At 42.4% G+C, this 19,593-nt stretch overlaps 1 protein-coding gene across 1 annotated transcript in view; it reads right to left on the minus strand.

Annotated features, from left to right (window-relative positions):
• ZNF407 (zinc finger protein 407) overlaps nucleotides 1-19,593 on the minus strand; it is a 3,063,484-nt gene that overhangs the window by 1,365,252 nt on the left and 1,678,639 nt on the right. The gene's annotated exons all lie outside the window — the stretch shown is intronic.

Consider the following 19,593-nt stretch of genomic DNA (forward strand, 5'->3'; position numbering starts at 1 on the left):
TGACACAAGGGGACAGGCTGGATGATTTCCTGTACAACCAGATCCTGCAGAACCAAAGGAAAATGTGGGACCTGACAAGGATGTAGCTGAAGGCAGCCTGAGAATGAAGAAAGGGACTTTAAGGCCATAAAATAACTATTTATTTTAGATAATGGAAGGTACCCAAGTATCTGTGGTTATCTGTTGCAAAATAGGGAAAGAAAGAGTCAACCTGAGGGATAGAGAAATCTGGCCAAGGGGTAAGAGTGGCTGAATGCCAAACAGAAACAGATTTGCCAGAGGAAGAAGGCTTTTGACTCTTGGCACCCTGAGAAGGCTTGTCTGGAAAAATCTCTCCTAAAGGTCCTCTTGTCCTAGAAGGATGTTTAGGCTGCCTAAAAAACAAAAGAAGGCTTAGAAGGCTAATTTCTCTGAAACTTAGGAGTAGGAGAGACAAAGAGTTGTTTCACATTCTGCATGACTTTACCCTTATCCTGAAGGGTCTTAAATAATTCAGCTGCAGCAGTGCCAAATATATTTTGGTTGTCTAAGGAAAATCCAATAATTTGTCCTTGATGTCTTCAGGCAAAGACTGGAGGTGTAACCAAAAATATTTCCTCATAACACATCCATATGCAACTGCACTACTGGAGGCATCAGCAGCATCATAGCTATATTTAATAGAATTATGAGGCACCTGAGAATCAGAGCTTAAGAGAGAAATGTCAGAGGTCTTACCCTCTGATTTAGGCAAATCAGCCAAAATGCCCCCAGGCTGGGAGAGAAGAGCCAGGACATAGCTACTCATATGGATTCTGTAATTACTAGCCCTGAAGGCTAAAGTAGCAGAGGTAGGTAGGTATATATATATATATATATATATATATATATATATATATATATATATATATTCCCCCCCCCCTTTCTTTTTACCATACCTGTCCATGACACGGCTGTCCTTAATCAGAAGGTAAACGCTTAGAAGAAGCCAGCAACTTGGAAGGTTTATCAGTGGCTGCAGAAATAACAGAAGGATGAATGGGAAGTGCTTTCATATAAAAACTGTCACGCTTCTGGAACTTTATAGAACCTGTCCGGTTTCTTAGGTGGAGGAGGTTGAAAGTCAGGGACCTAAGAAGCAGGCAGCCAGTACTAGAGGGACTGCAGAAGGCTGGGGAGACTAACTGCACAAGTTCATAGTAACTTTTTTTTGAACATCAGAAATATGGGAACAGTCCCACTTAAAGTGCTCCATCATACAAACCACCACATCACAAAAAGGCAATTCCTCCAGGAGAGTCAAGAGAAAGTAAGTCCTCTTCCTCATACCGCAGGGCAAGGGAAGAGTGTATCTGAAATGAGTAAGCCAATGACATCTCACCAAAGTCTAACTCCTCATCAGAGGAATCATAGTCCCTAGGGTGTACAGAATGAGTGGAAGACCACGGAGCAGAAGCAGGAACAGACAATACTTGGGGGGGGGTAGCATTTAAGAGCTGTAAGAGCACTGAAAAGCCCCCGAGTACAATCCTGACATTCTGTGTGCAGATCCTTAGCCACTGGGGCCACATGTTTAGTTTTCTGTTTTTTTTTAAAGGAACATTTAACAAATCTAGTAAGTTCAGACCCCAGCAGAGATTCATTTAGTGTACCGTGTACCTCTTCTCTAACAAGTATTTAGGGAAATCCCCTTGGCCCCTCCAAACTAATCAGCTGTGGTTTCACCTCCACATCTGCAGCAGACATAGGGACAGCCTTAGTGGATGTATGAGTAGACAGCTCCATGTCGGCCTCCAGCTGGGTTGTGGCAGAGACAGCTGACAGAGGAACCAGGTGGTCCTCAGGTTCTTCATTCAGCCTGATGGAAATGTCCAGTGGAGGTTGGACAGAAGCAGGATCACTATGCACCTTTCTAGCTTTCTATTTAAACGGCAGCTGAAAGTCAGGATGGGTGGATTTGACAGTGGTACCCTGAGCCAAAAGCTTCAACTGCTGGTACTCCAAGTAAGTGGAAGCAGATGACATTCTGTGGAGTGTCTCAGGGAATTATATGCCTGACAAATCTCACACTGTGTACATTCAAGGGTACTGTTTCTGTTTATCCTCATGGGGAATCTGCCTCCCACACTCACATTTCCCTTCCTGGATGACATGTATACTAAGGTAATAGTTAGAAAAAAGAAAGGAAGAGACACCAACTGGGCACTTATCTGTAGAAGGCTTGGCAGGTGAAACAACTCCGTGAAGGGCTTGCAGACCAAATTCAAATGTAGCATTTCAACTGGCGGCATTCTGACGATCAGGCACTCGTACATCACATATGGACCTTATGCCTTGCACATAGAACATAAATCTGATATACAGCGCCTGGAGGATGTAAAGGCTTTGGTATGCTGACTCAGCTATCCTTGGTAGGATATCCCAAGAGTAAAGAATACTGCAACAGTGATAGGTAAGGACAGCTGACTATTTTTTCCTGGGTGGAAACAAGCTCCTTTACTGCTTTTTACTAATATTAAAACATAAATCAATAAACTAGCAACTTATTTACAGTCTCCATATCTTAATCCAAATTAGGGAGAATCAAACGTAAAACAAACCAACTGAAAATCTTTAAAGATAAAATAGATAAAGAAACTGATAAAAGTTAAATATGATAAATACTGATAGGCTAAAATTAAAATAATATATCCAGAATTACAAAACAATCTGAATAACATAAATGCATTAATTATTTATAAATATTCCAAAACATTTAAAGGACGTCTTTGTGGAAGCTGTGACTTAAAGATTACTCATGCCAAGGCAAAAAAGGCAACATTGGTTTATATTTTTTCAGGTATGCTTATGTCAAATTACCACTTGTTAATATACAACTTATGCATTATAACACTAGATGGTGAGTTAGATTTCCCAGATGATTCCATCAGAAAAACCTGGGAACCTTAAACAAAGACTGATCACACCTCTGTAGAAAGTCCAACCAAGTTGAGTTCAACTTCTGCTTCCAGGCACACTTTATGTTTCCAGTAAAAGTAGGGACAGGCAGTCCAAATGGACCATGTTCAAAAACTTAACTGTTGAAAAAGCAGCAGAGACGTGGCTAGTAAGTGGTCAGTGATGTTCAATACTGTAACCTTAGGACCTGTTGATGGACTCCAGTAATGAGGAAAGATATCAAGATGAAAGAGGTGGTTTTCAAGGTAACATTTGTGATAGGCTCTTCTTATTCATCTATTAATAGCAGGCCAATAATGACCCAGTGCCAATAGTTGTTCAACTGAAAACATTAGCATGAGAAGAATGACTTACTATGTTTTGAGCTGGCCTGCAGATGCATTAAGAATTTATGTAGTGGTCCACCCCACGAAAAGGTTGTGCGCCACTGATCTAAACTAATTTTTACTATGTTCCTAACTGAATCTAAGAGAAATTATTGTACCCTAGTAAAATTACTTACAGCAAAGTAAGTGCAGAGGTGGTAAGTGGATGTTGTCATGTCAAAGCAAGATACAAAATGCCCTGCTTCTCCTCTCTCAGACAGTTTTTAAATTAATATCTCAAATACTGATGCTGGGATAATTGCAGCATGACATCACTTTTTGTCACATGACTTCAGTTCCCAGGCTCACAAACTACCCCCACTGATGCAGCTCCCAAGCTCACAAACATCCCCACTGATGCAGCATCTAGCATCTCCCTGTGAAAATATATAGCCTTCAGATGCTTGCAGCTGCTAGAAAACATAAATCAATAAAACACTTACAATACAATGCAGAAGGCACCCTAGTTCTAGACATCCTGTCTCCTTGCTGCATCGAAACTAACGTTTATAGCACAATTATAAAACAATTTAATTTCAACTATTTTCCTGACGTTTTGCAAGTTAACCCTCTATGTTGTAGGTCTCACTGTTAAAACATATACATTTACACAGGTACAACAGTTAATATACATTTCTGTTCTTTCACAGTAGGGTACACTGTGGACACATCCTTAAGTTCAGTACTTTACACACACACTTCTGTACCAGCATCTCAATATACAGATAACATACAGTTCTAACATACTGGTAACACAAGCAATTGCATTCTGCTGATATTCCCAAATGACATATAACTATTTACAAAATTCCAGGTAGCTGTGCTAGCAGTATCTCCTTCTGTCACAATTCTATATAAATCATATTAACATTCACAAATGACATATAATTATTTACAAAATTCAAGACAGCTGGGCTGGCAGTATTTCCTTTTGTGACACTGGATACTATGAATGATGTTTTAGCAAGCTATCTGAAACCTCAAGAAGGGAAGATGGATGCACACAGCCTGTGAGTACTGACCATGACTAAGGTGGCTGCTGGGAAACTGAAAAACACTATGAGGAGCTCTAACCAAGTGAGTATGTCTGCATCCTAGACAAGCAACTAATGTGGATTTCATTAACTGCACTTTAATTTGATGAACTACATTAAAATTGCAATTTTTAATGGTTAAGAAAGTGTTTTTTTTTCAAAGGACAAATTCAATGACATACTAAAACTAACAGAATCAATTCTACAGTTATAACACTATGGCAATAATGTTATCCATAACATAGCCACCAACACTTTCTCAAGCTGACACAACATTTCAACAACATTTCAGCAGTGTCAAAAAGCTGTAAATTGACAACATAAACATGGGTCATGTGCCCTGATTCCGATATACTTCCCAGTCAGAATGAAGTGCCTGTAATCTCTGATGTTTTAGGGTCCATCACTGCAGCTGAAATCACTGTGCTTAAAAGACCTCTAGAACAGTAAGATTTTGTGTGTAGATGAAAACTAGCATGAATGTGAAAGACATCAAAAAGGGTGGCCATAACATAAAAATAAGCTGTATACTTACCATAACATTCCTGGGGATGCACAAGCCAGTGCATTTCTTTGTGCCAGTCCCAAGCCCATATAAATGGGGAGGGTTGCGTTAGGAAGGGCATCCGGCATAAAACTTGGCCAACTCATACATACGGACACCAGTAAATATTTACATACCAGATCGGTCGAGGCCCGGGTTAACAACAACCTCCACCAGTACTGTTAGCCAACAGGGTGCTGGCGGAAACTGGGCTACTGTTGGTCGAAGGAGGAGAGGTGGTGAAATCCATGGCTGAAGGCAGGAAGAGAGGAGAAAGGCTAGGAATGTGGTAGTGAGGGTCGGAACTTTGAATGTTGGCAGTATGACTGGTATAAGGAGAGAGCTAGCCGATATGATGGACAGAAGGAAGGTTGGTATATTGTGTGTGCAAGAGAGCAGATGGAAGGGGAGTAAGGATAGGTGTATCGGAGGTGGGTTCAAATTGTTTTATCATGGTGTGGATGGGAGGAGAAATGACGTAGGCGTTATCCTGAAGGAACAGTATGCTAAGAGTGTTTTGGAGGTGAAAAGAGTGTCGGAAAGAGTGATGTTTATGAAGCTGGAAATTGATGGTGTAATGATGAATGTTGTTAGTGCATATGCTCCACAAGTTGGGTGTATGATGGACGAGAAAGAACAATTTTGGAGTGAGTTGGATGAAGTGGTGATGACTGCACCCAAAGGTGAGAGAGTGGTGATTGGAGCAGATTTTAATTGGCATGTTGGTGAAGGGAACAGAGGGGATGAGGAAGTGATGGGTAGGTATTGTGTTAAACAAAGGAATGCAGAAGGTCAGATGGTAGTGGATTTTGCAAAAAGGATGGACATGGCTGTGGTGAATACGTGTTTTAACAAGAGGGAGGAGCATAGGGTGAATTACAAGAGTGGAGGAAGATGCACACAGGTGGATTATATCTTATGTAGGAGGGCCAGTTTGAAGGAGATTGGAGACTGTAAAGTGGTGACTGGGGAAAGTGTAGTTAGGCAGCATAGAATGGTGGTTTGTAAGATGACGCTGGTGATCAAGAAAAGGAGGAGGAGGAGTGTGAGGGCAGCACCAAGGATTAAATGGTGGAAATTGAAAAAGGGTAATTGTGAGGTGGAGTTCAGGGAAGAGTTAAGACAGGCACTGGGTGGCAGTGAAGAGTTCCCAAATAGCTGGGTAACTACAGCAGAGCTAGTAAAGGAGACAGCTAGAAAGGTGCTTGGTATGACATCTGGACAGAGGAAGGACGACAAGGAGACATGGTGGTGGAATGAGGAAGTACAGGAGAGTATACAGAGAAAGAGGTTGGCAAAGAAGAAGTGGGATTGTCAGAGAGATGAAGAAAGTAGACAGGAGTATAAGGAGATGAGGTGCATGGCAAAGAGAGAGGTGGCAAAGGCTAAGGATAAGGCATATGAAGAGTTGTATGAAAGGTTGGACACTAAGGAGGGAGAAAAGGACCTAGACAGAGGGACCGAGCTAGGAAAGATGTGCAGCAGGTAAAGGTGATAAAGGATAATGAGGGAAACATGCTTACAAGCGAGGTGAGTGTGTTGAGCAGATGGAAAGAGTACTTTGAGGGGTTAATGAATGAAGAGAATGAGAGGGAGAGAAGGTTGGATGATGTAGGGATAGTGAATCATGAAGTACAATGGATTAGCAAGGAGGAAGTAAGGATAGCTATGAAGAGAATGAAGAATGGAAAGGCTGTTGGTCCAGATGACATACTTGTGGAAGCATGGAGGTGTTTAGGTGAAATGGCAGTGGAGTTTTTAACCAGATTGTTTAATGAAATTTTGGAAAGTGAGAAGATGCCTGAGGAATGGAGAAAAAGTGTTTTGGTACCGAGTTTTAAGAATAAGGGTGATGTGCAGAGCTGTAGTAACTACAGAGGTATTAAACTGATCAGTCACAGCATGAAGTTATGGGAAAGAGTAGTGGAAGCTAGGTTAAGAAGGGACGTGATGATTAGTGTTCAGCAGTATGGTTTCATGCAGGGAAAGAGCACTACAGATGCGATATTTGCTCTGAGAGTGTTGATGGAGAAGTACAGCGAAGGTCAGAAGGAGTTGCATTGTGTCTTTGTGGACTTAGAGAAAGCATATGACAGGGTGCCTAGAGAGGAGTTGTGGTATTGTATGAGGAAGTCGGGAGTGTCAGAGAAGTATGAAAGAGTGGTACAGGATATGTACGAGGGTAGTGTGACAGTGGTGAGGTCTGCAGTGGGAGTGACGGATGCGTTTTAAGGTGGAGGTGGGATTACATCAAGGATCAGCTCTAAGCCCTTTCTTATTTGCAATGGTGATGGACAGGTTGACTGACGAGATCAGATAGGAGTCCCCGTGGACTATGATGTTTGCAGATGATATTGTGATCTGTAGTGAGAGTAGGGAACAGGTGGAGGAGACCCTGGAGAGATGGAGATATGCTCTAGAGAGAAGAGGAATGATGGTCAGCAGGACTAAGACAGAATATATGTGTGTGTGAATGAGAGGGAGGATAGAGGAATGGTGAGGATGCAAGGAAGGTGGATGAGTTTAAATACTTGGGATCAATAGTTCAGAGTAATGGTGAGTGTGGAAGAGAGGTGAAGAAGAGAATACAGGCAGGGTGGAGTGGGTGGAGAAGAGTGTCAGGAGTGATTTGTGACAGACGAGTACCAGTAAGAGTCTACAAGAGGGTAGTGAAACCAGCTTTGTTATATGGGTTGGAGACAGTGGCACTGACAAAAAGGCATGAGTTAGAGCTGGATGTGGCAGAGTTAAAGATGTTAAGATTTGCACTGGGTGTGACGAGGGTGGACAGGATTAGGAATAAGTATATTAGAGGGTCAGCCCAGGTTGGAAGGTTTGGAGACAAAGCCAGAGAGGCAAGATTACGTTGGTTTGGACATGTGCTGAGGAGGGATGCTGAGTATATTGGGAAAAAGATGCTAAGAATGAAGCTTCCAGGTAACAGGAAAAGAGGAAGGCTTAAGTTAAGGTTTATGAATGTGGTGAGAGAGGACATGCAGGTGGTTGGTGTGACAGAGCAAGATGCAGAAGACAGGAAGAAACGGAAACGGATGATCCGCTGTGACGACCCCTAACAGGAACAGCCGAAAGAAGATGATGATACTTACCATAACTTTCCATCTGTATTGTCAATTTTTTACTTCTCTTCACATATGGGTTTGGTCCGACTTGGCCGTTACTAAGCTAGTGGCAACCAAAAAGCTTTTGGACACCTCCCCTTACTCATAATGCACCTCTCCTTGTTACCTCAGATCTTGTTTGCAAAGGCCATCTCTGGATGGAGAAAAATAAGTTGTTTACATAAAAAAAGCTCATAAAGAGCCCATTTCTGGACTACGGTGAAAGACAACATAAGCAATAAAATGTATGCTTTCTGCACCACCAGAAGCAAAGGGATAGGGTCTTGGAGGGAGGGGATGTGAGGAGAAATGAAAAATCAACAATACAGATGGAACGTTATGGTAAGTACTTAAGTTCTTTATCTGATATTGTCAATTTTTCATTTTGTCCTCACATATGGGACAGAGTCCCCAGCCACCTTTATCCTGGATAGACTCATGGAAGAATGTTTCTCAGAACCATCGAATCAAAGCAGGCTCTTCCCCTGGAGACCAAATTCAATTTGAAATGAGTGACCAAGGTATGATGATTAGCCCAAGTGGCTGTTGCACAAATATCCATGGATGCAGTAACCTGAAAACCTGCTGAAGTGGCCATGGCCCTGGTTGAGTGAGCTCAAACTGGTTTGGGAAGATCTATACCTTATCTGGTGTAGATAAAAGAAATGCAATAAGGGACCCATTTTGCTAGAGCAACACTGATATTGGTAGGCCCCTCCTATGGCCTGCGAAGGAAATAAACAGCTGACCTGCCTTCCTAAAATCTTTTGTCCTGTGCAGATAAAAACGTAGTTACTAAGGACATCCATCAAATGCAATATGTATTCACCTTTGTTACTGAAGTTAGGGTAGAAAAAAGGAAAATTAATGATATGACTGCTATTAGTATCTGAAACAAAGTTAGATAAGAAATGAAGGGTTGGTGTGCAAGGAAACTCTGTCTTTGTGGAAAATCAGGTAAGCAGGTTTGGAAGACAAGGCCTGAATTTCTGATATTCTCCTTGCTGATGTAATGGCCACTAAGAAGATGGTCTTCCAAGACAAAAATTTTATATCACATGTCGCTGCAGGTTCAAATGGGGGTTGAACGAGAAGACGTAGGACTAAGTTTAGGACCCATGGAGGAGAGGGATCCTTGTGAGTTGGCCTTAGTAATAGGGTCCCTTTCAAGAAAGCTTTTCAAAGCTTGTTGGAAATCAGTGGCAAGTTACCTTTTCCAAAGTGAAAATCAGAGATAGCTGCTAATTGCACTTTAATTGTAGAGGCAGCTGCTGCATTATCAAAGGGCTGAACCAAAAAGTCTAGGACAGAGTGGATAGGTGCTGTGAATGGATCTACATTATGTTGTTGAGCCCAGATTACAAGATGAATTATGGGAGGGATCGCAAAATATAACGGACTGGGAAGGAGAGCATAGGCTGGCTATAAATGGAATTGAAGTAACCGAGTAGTCAGCTTGAGGTTGGAAAGATTGGGATAAGACATTCTTGTCAGGTGTGACAGAAGGTCTGGAGTGGGCTCCAGAATCCAGGGTTTCTTCTGTAAATGAGGCCACAGGAAGGGAAACCAGATTTGTCTAAGCCAAAATGGGGTAATGAGGATTACTGTTCTCTTCAACCTGTTTGCTTTCTGGAGAAATTTGGGAATCAAGGGGGTAGGGGGAAAGCCATACAGGAGAGCAGGGGGGCCAATTGTGTATGAGAACATCCCTCTGGGATTCCCCTGCTGGGGGGATTAGGGCAAAGTAGCTACTGCATTTGTTGTTCATAGGGGATGCGAAGAGGTCACAGCAAGGCTGGCAAATGGGAAAATTTCTCCCACTACTTTCTCATTGAGGGATCAATCATGAGGCATGAGAATGGATCAGCTCAACTTGTCTGCTATCACACTGGACTCCCTCAGAATGTGCATTGCTACAAGAAAGCCGTTGGATGAGATTGCCCACTGCCACACCAGATCACAGACATGTTGTCTGATTGAATCGCCACGGTTCCTAGAGACAGAGCAATCTGAAAGGCCTGCAATGCTAGAAGCGTTGCCCTCTGCCCTCATCTCCAGGATATTTATGTGCAAATTGAGCTCGTTGACAGACCAGGTGCCTTGGACAGTCTTCCCCAAATAATGGCCCCCACCCTACTTGGGAAGCATCCATGGTCAGCATGGCCTGTGGCTGTCTGTGGGGGGGACAAAAGGTTGATAACAGTCAAAAAAGAGCCATGCACGGACGGCAATTACTTGGATGTTACCATCACAAAAGATTATGAAAGAGAATGTTTCACTTCCCGACTTTATAGAAAACCAACTTATTCAAATTCTTTATTACACTTCACGAGCTGGCACCCATTGCACCAAAAGAAGGCACTGGTAAAAGGCCAATATGTAAGATTAGCCAAGATGGTGTCTGAACCTGATGATTTTAAAACTGAATGTGACATTATGAAGGATATGTTAGAGAAGAGAGGGTACCCTGAGATGTTCATAAATGACATAGTGATTGAGGTTAAACATAAAAGGACAAGTGGGCACTTTTCCCCCCTCTTAGCTAAGGAGAATTCTGACAGAATAGGTGATGAGGGAATCAGGAGACACAGTTTTGGAAGTGCATTAACACTGACTTTTACATCCAATTTTTATGCTATTAAGAACATTATCAACAAATATTGGAGACTATTCCATATGAACATTGATGTTAAAGAAAAAATAGGGGACAATCCTGTTGTGGTCTATAAGAAAGATACCTCATTAAAAGGACTATTAGAAAGGAAAAAACAAGAATTTTGGGCAGTCAGGCAGGAGTTTTAAGTGTGGAAGATGCCCCCAATGCCCTTATATGATGGAATCTGTGAACATTAAGATCAAGAATTTTGGAAGTATAAAAACAAGGAAAAAGCATTATTGTTACAGTAAAGGGGTGGTATATGTGGCACTATGTGACTCATGTGAGAGTTACTATGTGGGAAAAACAAAGAATGCACTTAGATCAAGAATTTACTGGCACCTTTATGATATTAAACAAAAAAATGCCCTTTACAAACATATTAACAGTCACCCTCAGCATGGGTTTAGATTTTTTGTTGTAGAACAGGTTGATTTGGGGCCACGGGGGGGAGGGGGGGGGGGGCAGTTAGAAGATTTTTGGAATTGAAGTGGCAAATAAAACTAAATGCTTACCAGGCCCCAGGGTTAAATGACAAGACTTCCCTGTGACCTTTGTTAAGACTTAAATCTATGTTCATGTTATGAATTATACATGAATTTATAAATTTTATAGTTGGGATATTAATATGCATTGGTATCTGTATTAATGTTTTAACAATTTAAAATCTTTTGTCTGGTTTTATATGTATATTTTAATACAATCTTGTATGCATTAATATTAATGGCACTAAGAGGGGAAATGATGTAATGTATATTGTAGTGATTGGTCAAGGGGTATTATTTAAACTTTGTTTTTTTTTAAACAGGTTGTATTCTGAAGAAGTCATTTTACCTGACAAAAGTGCTAAATAAAAGATTGACTGAGCTACATTGGTGTCATTGCTGCCTGGTGGAGTGTTTGCCTTGGGATTACTTGTTCTGGAGTAGTTTCCGTGTTTGGCACCTGACTGTCAGTACACCGGAGGGTGGAAGTCTTGCAACTGAGTCACGTCCAGAATTGCTCTTATAAACTCCAATGTTTGAGCAGGGTCCAGATATGACTTCTCGTAATTTATGGTTATACCTAACTCTGTACAGATCTGGATAAGAAAGTCTCTTGCTCGGATAAGTAAATGCCTGGTTGGGCCAGAAATGAGCCAGTCATCCAAATATGGAAACACGCGGAATCCTTGTTGTCTCAGGTAAGCCGCTACCACTGCCATGCATTTGGTAAACATTCTTGGGTGCAGTAATGAGAACAAAGGGCAGCACTCTGAACTGGTAATGACTGGCTCCCAGCCGGATGTGTAGATGCCTTCTGGATTGCCTGTCCATCTTTATATAGTAGTACGCATCATGAAGGTCTATGGAGCACATCCAATTGTCCTGTTCCAAAAAAGGAAGTATGGACTGTACCATGACCATTTGGAACTTGTGGCATCAAACTGACTTGTTTAATCTGCTGAGATCCAGAACTGGTCTCCAGCATCTGTTTTCATTGGGACTCTTTTGTCCAGCAGTTTTTGAATGTGAATGACTGCTTGATCCCTTTGAGTGGGTGGAACGTCTGTGATTCTTCTGTTCAGGGGGAAGGGCTGGTGGGAAAAAGGGATTAGATAACCTCTGGATATTATCCTCTGCACCCATATATCAGTGATCATTTTTTGCCAAGCTCTCCAGTACAGGGATAGTCAACCCCCAATTGCTTCCTGAGGCTGGCAATCGGGGCTTCTTTCAGGAGCACTGGCAGGGTTTCCCAAAGAAGGGCTCTCGGGACCCTTGGTTCTGTGGGCCTCCTCTGCCGTGAGAGTGGCATCTTCCGGAATTGTTCCTCCTCTGCACCTGGGGAACCCTCTCTACATGTGTCCTTGTAAGACCCTTGTGATTTCTTCAACCACATTTTACCACCACCTCTCTGACCCTTAGGGTAAGGTCTCACAGGGGCAGAAAGGATCATACCATTCTTTTCACACCTGGATAATGTATCATTGATCTTGGAACCAAAAAAGGATAGTGTTGACAAATGAAGATTGAAAAGGCTTTGCAAAGTCAAACAGGCGCATCCAGGCATGCCTCCTCATAGATGTGCCGAAATCCACCTCTATACCCGTTCCTTCGGCTGCATGCTTGATGAGCCTCACGGAAGAGTTTGCTACAGAGTGTAGGGCTGCCAGCTGGGAAGCAACCTTTTCTTGTACTCCCTCAGCTGTGGCTCCCTCAAGGGTATCTGATAGCTCCTTGATCAGATCCCTTTGTAACCTGGAAAGTAGGAAAGGTAATTCAGCAATTCTAAGGCAAAGGTTGCTGAAGAAAAGGCTCGCTTCCCACATCTACCCATTGTCCTGGAATCATTATGAGGAGGGTGAACAGTAGAACTCTCCTCTGATAGTACCTTTTCAGTAGCTGCCGCCATGACCATGGCATCTACTGCAACCCCTTTTGCCCAGAAAGTCTTGCCAGCTGGAGCGGTGATTATCATGTTTGGTCTCCAGGGGCTTGGCTTTATAGACTCTGGCATCTCCCATGCCCACCGATAGATCAATTCTATGAGCTCATCAGTGAGCAGACCAACCCAAGAGGTAGACAGTAGGGATCCGAAGGCCTCCAGGCACACTGACTTCTCAGGTGAAATATTACTGGACTGCCAGCCTCCGCTCTGTTTTAAAATCTCCAAGATGTCCCCAACAGAGACATACTCAGGAGGTGACCATGGGGATATATCTCCCTCATCGAGGTCAGTGCCTTCCATGGCTGACTCCTCTGTGGAGTACAAATGCTTCCTCTTTGCAATTCCTCTTCTGAGGAAACTCCTCAGCGGGATACTCTGGGAAGGTATCTGAACAGGCAGAGGTCCCTCTACAGGTATCCTGCGGCCTAAGGTCCAAATGACCCTGAGGAACATCTTGGTCAGAAGGTGTGCACAGGGGTAAAAGATAGGGCTGAGGATCTGCGGGGGGGTGACTTCCTAGTTGCAGAGGCAGCTACAGCCCTCTCCAGAACCCCAAAGGCTGACTGCTCCTGAGTTAAGAGGGACTCCAGCTCCAACAAGCCCTGTCTGCAGGATGGAGACCTCCCTAGCTCCGAAGACCACTCACCCAGTATTAAAGCCAGCACTGAGCTCACCTGAGCAGAAGTCTCAAGGTACACAGACAGCTCGGAAGGTCTGGGAGACGACTGCACCAGTGGTCCACCAGGTTCGCTACGGCTCTGAGAGCTCTCTGGTTCCAAAAAAACAAAGAGCTCTGGACAAAGGTCCAATCTGAAGAAAAAGAGATCCTCAGATCTGAGCTGGAAGTCATGGGCGTGTCAGATCGGATAACTCAGAGACTTGTCCTGAAGTCGGAGGAGGAACCAGAGGGGGAGTGGATAGACACTGGACCATATGGGTCGCAGCTGAGGAGGACGTAGCAATGCCCGGCACCCACAAAATCTTCTGGACCATGCATTCCACATCTTCTTCCATAAGGCTTCTGGTAGGATGGTAAGAGGATGCAGAAGGAGACTTGGCCTCGCAAGAAGAGGAGACGGTACCCTCAAAGGCATAGGATCCATAGATGGGGAGCATTGAGTCCTTGGCAGGGAGGCAATGGGCTTAAAAGGGCTGGAGATCAGATCTAACCACAATGGCTCTGACCTGTCATTACCTGAGAGGCTCGCAGCCAAAGAAGCTGGATCTGAGAAAGAAGTGCTCAGGGCCAAATGCTCTGATTGAGCTACTGTATCAGCAGATTTAGAAGTTTTTAGTCTCGGCTCTGAGGAATCTGTTGGAGCTGAGGAAGGTCTCTTCTTCCCTCTATTTGAACTTTTGGAAGAAGAGGAAGGGCTTGACTAAGCCAATTTAGATTTCACCACAGATTTAGAGTCACTGCCAGAAATGGCTTCACCAAAAGATGAAGGTAACATGCCCCTCAAAATAAGCTTACTTTTCCTTTCAACCAGGGCCTGGTGGTTAAAGGAATGGTAAATAGCACAGTCTTCCTGCAGATGGTGAGGACACAAGCAGCAGACACACAAAGTGTTTGAGTCACTGTATGGAATTTTGTGACTGCACTTTGTACATTTTTTAAAGCCAGCAGCTTATCCTGTTTCTCAGCCATTGGTAAAATAAAATATGGCAGAGAATGCACACACACAGACACAGCACACCCACAGGGTAGTGAACCTCCACAGAGAGAAAAAAATGGGGGGAAAGGAAATTACAAAAAGAGGAAGAGAAAAGAAACCTGTTTTTTTTTTGTAGAGAAAGGAATGCAGGAAGAGAAAAGCTACTAACAACAGTAGTAAAAGTTACTGCCAAGGGTATAAGGCAGAGAAGGGAACGTAACCTAATAAAACAAACGATTACTGCAGGAAATTAATGTGTAGATTAAAGGGGAGGAAATCTATAATCACATTATCAAAGAAAGAAGAACAGTTTTAGACCACGTCTTCGTGAAGCAGAAAATGAGATCTGAGGTAACAGGGAGAAGTGCATTGTGGGTAAGGGGAGGTGTCCAAGAGCTTTTTGGTAGCCACGAGCTTATTAATGGCAGAGTCAGATCCAATGGATGGGATCTGAACCCATATGTGAAGATGAAAAAAATAAAAAAGACAATATCAAATCTACTTTTTCTCTTTAAAGCTGGAAGGGGAGGTATCCAAGAGCTTTTTGGTTGCCATGAGCTTATTAACAGCTGAGTCCGATTCAATGGATCGGATCCAAACCTATATATGAGAATGAAATGAAAAGAATGAAATGAAAAATTTTCAATATCATATCTACTTTTTCTATTTAAAGCTGGAATGATAAAACGTGGTGGTTGTCCCAGTCTTTCAGAAAATGTGCCAGAGAATATATTCCAACTACATAGTATCACACTCCTCAGCCTTAAGTCTATACCAGTATGACTGAAAGGAGTACCCTGCTGGTATCTGAACCATGGATAAATGAGGAGAAATGTGGATTCCATCCAGGCAGTGGAACAATGAATTAACTATATAGCCCTTGCATACCTGCGTGAAAGGTCATCACAGCTTGCTAATCTAGACTAAATTGTTGCATGGATTTGTGGAGATGTATGACTATGTGCCACAGTGTGTGATGTGGGAGGTCTGTAAGCCAGGACCAGTGTTGCATGTCAGTTGAGAGTTGCATCTGCATTCTTAGAAGTGAGGTGAACTCATTCAAGATGGGTATCAGGCTCTCCCAATGGTACATCTTCATATCATGACTATTTACAATGTTTGCAGAATGGATATGAAGAAGCATCTGAGGCTGGAACAGTACCCTGATTTGTGACCCCAAATGGCACCTCTGTTGAGTTTGGTCTTTTGGCTCCATTTGACCATGACCACAGCTAAGTGCAGTGGATGGGGTCAAAATCAGAACCACTGCTATGATAATTTTTCATGAAAAAATGGATTATTCTCTGCTATGTGTGTGTGTGGGGGGGGGGGGACGTTACAACTACCCTTACATGAGAAGTTTTCTGCAGTCTTATGAATGACAGCAAGAGGAAACGGTCTGACAAGAGGATTGCAGCAGTCTTGCAGGTAATGAAGTTATCTGTGGTGGTGATGGTGAAGCAACAGCAAAGTTGCCAGGCAAAGTTTTTGATTTACTGTTAGTTTGCAACTCTGTCCTGTCCTCATCTATATTTGCAAGCTGTGTGCAGTGAATGAAACACTGAAAGTACTGATTAAAATAGTCGAAAGTACAGTTGTATTAGGGATTTACCATAACTGTAGAAGTGTGTAAAGATGTTTGAGTACATTTACTGTTGCTCTCCTAATAAATGGGATATTCTGCCTTTGTGTAGCCTATGTCCTGCCCAACTTCCAGACCTGCACTTTTTGTCTGTGGCCTTGGCTGCCTACCTTCCCACTTAGATATCAGGGTGTCTGTAGCATAACAGAGGCACTGACTAATGCCATTATTACAACTTTTTGTCCTGGATGGACAAGAAGATTTCCCCAAGTACCAGAGCACATATGGAGCAGAGAGAAATATGTGGTGTTAGCCTCTTAACCAAAAGACCCACCCAAGAGCCACAAATTTCCCTTTCCAGGATTTATGGAATTTCAAAGAGGAAGAAGACCTGGTAGGGAGATGAGAAAGGTCTTGAGGAGAATGCAGTGAAGGGTACCCTACAATGCCCAAACAAGATGAGACAGAGGATGTGGAGACATAGACTGTAACAGCGAATGTACTCAAATGTCTGCAATTATAGTAAGTTCCTAACACCATTGTACTATGCAAATCATATTATTTACTTCTGCAGTCCTAATAAATGTAAGTTTCTGAGCACTGGGCCAGTGAGACTGAGGCTGACCCTGACTGGCCCCTAAGAAACCAGTTTTTGATCTTTTGACCTCACTATTTTTGCCTGTGTCCAGATTTTTTGAGATAAGATTTTGAGAGCCACAGCATGCAAAGACAGACTCAAATTTACCTGTATTACATACACTCATAGCTGAAAAAGACCCATGAAGATGCAGTTCACCTACCTGATTTACAAATTAACTGATTAAATTATAGACTCAGTAAAGATCCAAATATCACAGATGCTGTGGATACCTCAAACAGGCAACAATCATGGCACTCATATTGTCAAATATGAGTATCAAAGTTAATTACAGATTAGGCCATGTCAGACAAATATATGCGTTATTTCATTCTGTGAGAAAGACTGCAGTATCTATGTGACTTGGTCAAATGAAGTGGATTAGAACTACTGTATATGGCAGAAATAATTTAGTGATTTAGCTGCCAGGTAAACAGAAGCATAAATCTTTCCAAAATTATCCTGTGGCCTGGAAATGCTATCAAGAAAGAATGGGTTTGTCCTGCTCAATTATTTACAGATGTGAGTCAATGGATAAAGAGACTGCCATCAGAGTATTAACAATTCCTTTTTTAAAATATGTATTTTTGCTCTCTTCACCATCCTAGATGATTTAGCGCACTACAAGTTCTATTGAACCATTTCATTTTACCCTCCTGTCTTCCAAAGAAGGCAGTGGGATGAAAGTTGAATGCTATCTGGTTATCAATCATGGTGCTGGCTGCAATAGTTTATGACATATCCACTATTCCACAGTGGCAGGTGAGCTCCCTACAGTGACAAAGCCTAAAATGCTGGGATGATCCTACAAGGTGATCACTGGTTAAACTGGAATGATTAGAAGCAGACTGATTGGCCATATTTGTTATAAGTATCCTTACTATGTGATGACGATGAAGAAGCCCCACCTACTCCTTCTCTCTGAGGTGGGATAGCTGATCTCATCTCACTTACTCCCATGTGGGCTCACTAGCCATCACTAAACAGTTCTAGACTGCTCGGTGGTGTCCAAAACATCTTATCAGTCTCTGAGAACTTAGTTCAGTGATACCACCAACACCATAAAAAGGGAGCAATCTAAGAGAGAGGAAATCACTGTCTTGACTATGACATACATTAAAAACCTAGCAACCTATTCATAGCTAATCAGCAGTCATGTCCCAATTATAAACTCCAGGAAAATGTCATATTTGCCATCATCTGAACTGACTTGAACTCACTTGTTATCAAATTACTGCTTGCCAGAATAGATGCACCCATTTGGCATTTCACATATTTGGACTACAACACAATTTATACCCGTTTTATAATTCACTCATGTGTTGCCTCATATCACCCTGCATAAATATTACAACTCAAAGCTCAAGAAGGGGGGTCCACCTCCTTTCTGAGGCCCTACAAACTCAGAGTTGTAATATTTATTTAGTGAGTATTGTAGATAAGGCCCACCCAACATGAACGTTGGTGGTGGTGGGGGGCTTGCCCTTTTGCAAGAATACAGCCTAAATTGTTACTTTTTTAGTTTATAACCCAATTCACTGAAATGAAGATTTAGTAAGTTAGTCCAGGCAAGTAGTGATTCCCTGATACACAATTCCTGATTTTTTTAAATACCTATTTTTGCTCTCTTCACTGATTATCAACTAGCCAGTCAGGGTGTTGAAGGAGCTGGCTTGGGAGGAAAGGAAGCAACCAGCTGCAAGTTGCTCACCCATCCAAGGAGGTGGAAGAGATCATCTAAGTCTTATTATCAGAGTACAACCTGATGGAGAAGCAAAGCTGACATACTCACAGAGTACAAGACCCTATTTTTTGCCAAGCAACACCATGTGTGTGGAAGGACACACAGCTACATTCCCAACACAGCAGGTCAAGATACACTAGTGCCCAAATGGCCACCAGGGGTAACAGAATGCAGGGTATTTAGAAAAGCCATCATTATTCAACTCTCTCCCCCTAGTGGTAATGGCAACAGCTGCATGAGATGGGGGAATGAAGTGGCTCAATAAGTGAATCAGAAGAGTTGGAAGGTTGGATAGGAAAGACTCAAAACAAAAAAGAAGAAACCAACCAAGTTTTGTTCCCACCTAGTTTGAAAGAATAAAAAGAAGGGCCTTCCAGGAAATACAAGACAAAAAGGAAAGCAGCACATAAATTTGCCATTTAGTTAATATACAAATGAATGCCTATATTCATGCAGAAAAAGGATCACTCTGGGTCCTATTTTAGTCACAAGATTGAATGCTGTTTACATTAAAACTGCAAAGATACAGACATCATGATAAGACCCATTTTGTAGGCATTGTGCTCAGGGAAAACCCTCTATGTCATGGTTCCATAACAAGATCCAAAAACATCCACAGTAGCAACTAAGGCTTTACAAGTGCTGGTTGCAGCACCAGTGTCTGTTGTTCCCACAGCCTGGATATGGACTGACCTGGATGAAACCACTTATAATATTTACTAATAGATGTGCAAAATGGGAAAAGTGGCTCTGGATGGATGTGGGACACTTTCAGGTGGAATGGAGGTTCAGAATCCCAGCGAGGTTCCCTAGACTATGCCACTGTAGCAGCTGTAGTTTAGAGATCAACATTTAATTTGGTCCTCCAAACGATTTAATTTCTGGGATTG

Source organism: Protopterus annectens, chromosome 3.part1 (assembly GCF_019279795.1).
Source record: "Protopterus annectens isolate FY-2018-M chromosome 3.part1, PAN1.0, whole genome shotgun sequence".
In the NCBI taxonomy this organism is placed as follows: domain Eukaryota; kingdom Metazoa; phylum Chordata; order Ceratodontiformes; family Protopteridae; genus Protopterus; species Protopterus annectens.